Source organism: Ischnura elegans, chromosome 3 (assembly GCF_921293095.1).
Source record: "Ischnura elegans chromosome 3, ioIscEleg1.1, whole genome shotgun sequence".
In the NCBI taxonomy this organism is placed as follows: domain Eukaryota; kingdom Metazoa; phylum Arthropoda; class Insecta; order Odonata; family Coenagrionidae; genus Ischnura; species Ischnura elegans.
Genome location: NC_060248.1, coordinates 111969884 through 111976072, shown reverse-complemented (window position 1 = coordinate 111976072; position 6189 = coordinate 111969884). Strand labels below are relative to the sequence as shown.

The following is a 6189-nucleotide window of genomic DNA, read 5'->3' as shown; positions in this document are numbered from 1 at the left end:
CATAATAAACAAATGAGTTGTTATTGGACAAATCGAGAAGGTCGAGATTTGTCGGAAAGTGGAAGATGCCGCATACCGAGATTCACGGAGAAATATTTTTCTCCGTTGCATATTGAAGTGACATAAGACGACCACCGGTGGAAAGCATAGAAAAAGGCTACCGTAGGTAACAATTATCCTTATAGGTTGCATATTGCTTTCATAAAATTTGTAAGAGCAGAATTTCGCTGGTGGCTGCGGGAACACGTGAATTTACAATATTTATGCCCTCGTGCTAAGAAACCTTAGTCCTTGGTATTTGCATTACTTTCTTCCTCCGGCCGTTATACTTAAATTACGATTTTTAAGTGTGATTTCCGTTTTCCTGCATTTCTTTTACTGTGATCCCTTTCTTTACGAAGCACTTGTAGTGGTGACAATCAGTATTTATAGTATATTTATGGAGCTTAAGATATGAGTTAAAAGGCACAACCATTGACTTCTAGTAATCCATGCCATGGGAAGTGTAGGTAATGAGGACCATCAATCGATAGTTTAATTCTGTCAAGTCGTGGTAAAATCCGTATGTAAGCTACCGAGGGATATGAGCAAGTAAGTCTATGTTTTAGCCTTTGTATAATTGATACCTCCTGAATTTAAAGTTTAAGTTTTGGCTATGCATCAGCTCTCTTATTTTCTTGATCAAGTATAATGAAGACCTTGGGCAGGAAAATTTTCAGGGGAAAGGTTCATTTGAAGAGGCCAATGGTTGTGTTTCGTTGGGGGCTGATTTGGACGGGATGCACTGATGACCGTATCTCTCCTTTTCGGGGAGGAACGGGGTTCAATGTTTGCGTCCTTGAGATTTCTAGGGATCGAACTCTGGTTGCCTCAAGGTCAAGAATGGTAATCAGTACCCATGGTGCTTGATGGCACAGTGTGATGTTCTTTAGACAATGGCCCTTTTCCAATTCAAGTGCTCAAATAGCTTCCAGAGTAAGATATGTTTTTTCACATGTGGACACAATTCTCAAGCAATTAGTTTGCAAACAATGAATGATTGGGTGGGCCTTGTTTTATTTTGCTTTTTGTTATTTTCTGCGAAGAAGTTTCATCAATCATTTCTTGAAGATATTTCTTTATTGCCCTGACTTGCACTTGCAGGCATTCCCATTTTTGCACTTATTGAGTGGATATCTCATCAACTTCATTTTTAATCGCTATTGTAAGCAATTTTTAGAACATATGCAGCAACTTCAGCTCTTACTGTCTTGTCTTCATAGGAAACACTGCACTCTCATTCCTTAATGAATAGACTTGCTTTATCTGAACCTCTATTGCTATCTTAATTGTTTTGAGAGTGCATGGAGATTTTGAAGGATATGAGTAACCAGAAAATGCGTGTAGTATGTGCACCAGTAGAGTTCATACCTTTTCTGAAGACTTGGTTACAAAATACATTAGCAAGTGCAAAGTATTGTAGTCTCGGGGTCTTTTGTGGCGTACAGAATTTGTGGATTTCTCCATTTTCCGGGTTATCGTCACGTTTCGTTGTTAGAGGTGACTACTACGAGAGCTATATACACGCGGCAAAAACACCGAAAGCACCACTTCGACCTGAAGATGCCTGGTGGAATGCTGGCGAAACTGTCGTCACCTCTGACAACGAAACGCGGCGATAACCCAGAAAATGAAGAAATCCACAAGTGCAAAGTATGTACGATCGGAAAATTCATTGTAAAACAACCTTACTTGTAAAAATGCTTGATTTGATAATATAGTGTGTTCTTATTTAGCCCATGCATATGTTCATTCATTTAATTTGATCAAAACTGTTAATTCAAATTCACATGCAGAGACATAGCCAGGAGGGGGCAGGTCAGGTGATGCTTGTTGCTCAACCTTACAACCTGTTTGCTCTTCCTGGCCAATAATCCTGGCTACAGCCCAGTTCACATTGGCACATACAGTCTCCCAGATAGCACAACCATTTGTATACAAATGGTAAATCTTCTGTAACCTTACAAATTGTACCGATTTTTGTAATACAACTGTATTACAGTTGTATTCAAACGTCTTGTATACAGATGATTTGTAATACAGTTGTAATACAAAGGCAAAATACAAGGGAATTTGTAATACGATTGTAATAGAGGACATTTGACACTGTATTACAATTGTAATACGATTGTAATACAGCATGCTCGGTTTGGAAAACACTTGTAAAACGATTGGATTACAAATGTATTACCACAAATGTGCTGTCTGGGCTGTAACCAAACCTCTAAACCTATCTGCTTCACAGTTAACCTTTTCGAGACTGTGAAGTTCTCTCCTTAGCATGACTGCTGGACTGATCTCCAAGAGACACTTTGGTCCCCTCAGTACCGAGCATTTTTGCAGGGCATTCATTAGGAAGGGTCACGGATAACTACCAAGCTATTTCAACCCTTCCTAGAAGGGACTCCACATTATCTCCGACTGATAGGATAGTTGGGCTCCCTTCTTTCCAGGTTTACAAACCCACCAGGGCCTTTGGTTCACAGTCAACTTATTTTTTTTTCATGAATTTTTTTTATATGAATGAGCTATATGGGTAATTGTTGCTTGCACGTAAAATTGCAGACTTTGATTTGAATTCCTCATTTTATTCCGAGAATTGTTAAATTTTGTATGAAGCTCTATCGTCAACAGTAACAGATTTAATGCATCTATAATTTCCATGTTGATTTTTATACTGAAATCAAAATATAAGTTAATATTTATGGTAGGATATCGTTTAGGAATTGTAAACGCAGCTCCATAGGCAAAATAATTCAATTCTTAGTTTAGGAACAAATATTTATTCCGCAAACTGACTGAATGAACAATAGGGTAGTTTCCTTCAAAGAAAACGAAAGGCATTGATTGCGATTCGTTACCCATCACTAGTGTATTCATAATATACAAATTATTTCGTTTTAGAAATACCGGTTTAGACGAAAGGCTATGGTCCATTTTTATCCTTATTTGAAAAGGGCCAGATTGGCGCCCATGCGATGCCACTCCACGTGACGTCACAGGGACCTAGTTTCTATACGAGTATATAGGAGTTATACATCGTCTGAGGTTACCAATGCATGCATGAGGCGCAGAGCTCAGGGAAACATGTCTTAATAATCACTTATTAAAACTGGCTAAGGTCGGAAAGTTTTCTTCATTTGATAAGGTATTAATAATCCTTATTTAAGCCAAGCGCTACCAGCCAGCAGGGTACTCCGCTACCCGCTAGCAGCCTGCGTCGTATCAGCGCTAAGTCTCCCTCAAGGTCACCACACAGGGCGGCAGCGGGAAGCAGAAATACGTCACACAGAGAGATTTCCCGGCATTCATACTTACGCGTCGCGTTTTCGCGCGCTTGAAAATTTTCACTTTTCATTTAATCGCGAAAAAGAGATATCGTCATGTAAAAATCTAAAAGCGTGAAATGCGTACTCCAGGAGTAATAATCTTTCGATTTAGGCAATAAAAAAATAACACAGTACTTATGTGAGTCATGCTATCAGAGTGCTTCGAAAATTGGGGACCAGAGGCAGACAGCATGAACAGAGTGGAGCTGGCAGAAGGACAGGGGGAGAGGCTCTTGGAAAGCAACCACTTCCCATTCTACTCATATAACTTGAAACTTTTACTAGATGTCAGTGCAATTTTGTCAGGCTACGGAACTCTGGCCTTTATCCGTTCCTACTCCCTATTCCACTTCCATTTTTGATTTTTCCCCGGGAAACTACTTCCATGCTTAAAATGTCAAAAATACACCATGTTTGGTATCATTTTCTTTCAAATATTGTACATAATATGAATATTTCAATTCAATCAAGATACCTCATCATTTGCCAAAAGTCACTGTTAGACACTTTTGGACCCAATAGGTGACATTTTTTTTTTTTTTGGGCTCCAGAAACTGGGAACTTTAAATCTTGAAGGTTGGCTAAAAAAGGTCAGTTGGCAAGAAATGGGGAGGGGTGAAACATGTTTCTATTGTTCTCGTGTAACTTTTATTTTGAAGGATTGATGGTCTTCGTAACATGAAACCTGAGGGAGCAATGATCTGGGGTGCCAGAGGCTTGTTGGGGGGCTACGAAAGGGAGTGAAACGTTAGAGGGTTGGACTGAGGACTGATGGGTGGGGGATAATGGATTTTGGGAAATGTGGGACGAAATTACTATTCTACGACGGTGAGCTTCTCCCGATGGTACAGTAAACTCTCAATTATAGGAAGCAGGATATTACGAAATTTTCGATAATACGGAGTGAAATTGTGATCCCGGCAAAAAGCCTACGGTAAATAAATAGCGCTATTCGATAATACCAAGTTTTGATAATACGAAATATTTTGAAATTTGGAACATCGGGCTCAGTCCCCAGGAGCAAATTGAATTCGTTTATACGAACTACCGCGAAAAATTTATCAACAAAACTAGTTATTTCGGCGAGAGCAGCAAAAAAATCAGTGCTTCTGACTGTGGTGCATCATAGTGTGAAATCGTAAATGATAGTGCAACTTTGAAGGGAAAGGGTTCACCTAAAAACTTATGGTAGGAATCAAGAAGAAGTAGGAGATCAGTAAAAATATTGTTGCTGATGCAAATTCCCTATTTACGTGCATACTCATAGACATCGCGTCGACAATACTTTGTACCTAAACATGTGAGGAAGGTCATGTGGGGTATTCCTTATATGTACTCCAACTTAAACCTACATAATTGAATCATACCAAGAGAATGCTGCAATTCTATAAAATTGCTCAAATTTCAACGTTCTTGCAGATAAATAAGCAACCTCGTGACCTGTTTTCAAGTCAACAGATGGAAATATGAGGAAGGAAGAGAATTAAGTCACTCAATGGTAGAGGAAATATTTTTCATTTTAAAGTTTCATTTTAGAGACAACGACAGATATATCAAATGAAAACATTTAATGAACAAAGTAATTTGGTCTGTGCAGTACTTAAAAAAACCCTGTTAATTTGACAAAATCTAAGAGAGAAAGATTTTAACTGAAGGGAATATAAGCCACAATTACCATGACAAAATTACTGAAATACTGAAATCAAAATATAAGTTAATATTTATGGTAGGATATCGTTTAGGAATTGTAAACGCAGCTCCATAGGCAAAATAATTCAATTCTTAGTTTAGGAACAAATATTTATTCCGCAAACTGACTGAATGAACAATAGGGTAGTTTCCTTCAAAGAAAACGAAAGGCATTGATTGCGATTCGTTACCCATCACTAGTGTATTCATAATATACAAATTATTTCGTTTTAGAAATACCGGTTTAGACGAAAGGCTATGGTCCATTTTTATCCTTATTTGAAAAGGGCCAGATTGGCGCCCATGCGATGCCACTCCACGTGACGTCACAGGGACCTAGTTTCTATACGAGTATATAGGAGTTATACATCGTCTGAGGTTACCAATGCATGCATGAGGCGCAGAGCTCAGGGAAACATGTCTTAATAATCACTTATTAAAACTGGCTAAGGTCGGAAAGTTTTCTTCATTTGATAAGGTATTAATAATCCTTATTTAAGCCAAGCGCTACCAGCCAGCAGGGTACTCCGCTACCCGCTAGCAGCCTGCGTCGTATCAGCGCTAAGTCTCCCTCAAGGTCACCACACAGGGCGGCAGCGGGAAGCAGAAATACGTCACACAGAGAGATTTCCCGGCATTCATACTTACGCGTCGCGTTTTCGCGCGCTTGAAAATTTTCACTTTTCATTTAATCGCGAAAAAGAGATATCGTCATGTAAAAATCTAAAAGCGTGAAATGCGTACTCCAGGAGTAATAATCTTTCGATTTAGGCAATAAAAAAATAATAGGAAACCACCCTATTGTATGACCGCAACCCCTTACTACAAAGAGGGGTCATATAAGATGAGGGGTCCAGGTACCTGCTCCTGGATTTCGAGGGTAGGCCCTAAGTCCCGCTGCATAGAGTACCGAAACTAAGACTTTGTGTACCCGCAACCATCATAATAGGGGGGGAGCAAAGAAACAGGTATTTTTGGCATTCTTTTGTGAGTGAAGGAAAATCTGTGACAAATATTTTTGTCGATAGTGGGGAAAAGCTTAATCAAAATCTATCTGTTGAACTCCGGACTTTGGTATAGTGTAATAGTTGTTAGTTTATTGATTTATGTATTAACGGGATAGTTATTGGTG

The 6189-nt window shown here is 39.0% G+C and overlaps 1 protein-coding gene across 1 annotated transcript in view; it reads left to right on the top strand.

Moving 5' to 3' along the window:
- Positions 1 to 28: 28 nt before the first annotated feature.
- The window catches only part of LOC124155246 (probable ATP-dependent RNA helicase DDX43), a 47327-nt gene continuing 41166 nt past the window's right edge, over positions 29 to 6189 (top strand). The window contains exon 1 of the mRNA XM_046528964.1: positions 29 to 166. The gene's annotated coding sequence lies outside the window, so the exon portion shown is untranslated. The remainder of the gene's footprint in view (positions 167 to 6189) is intronic.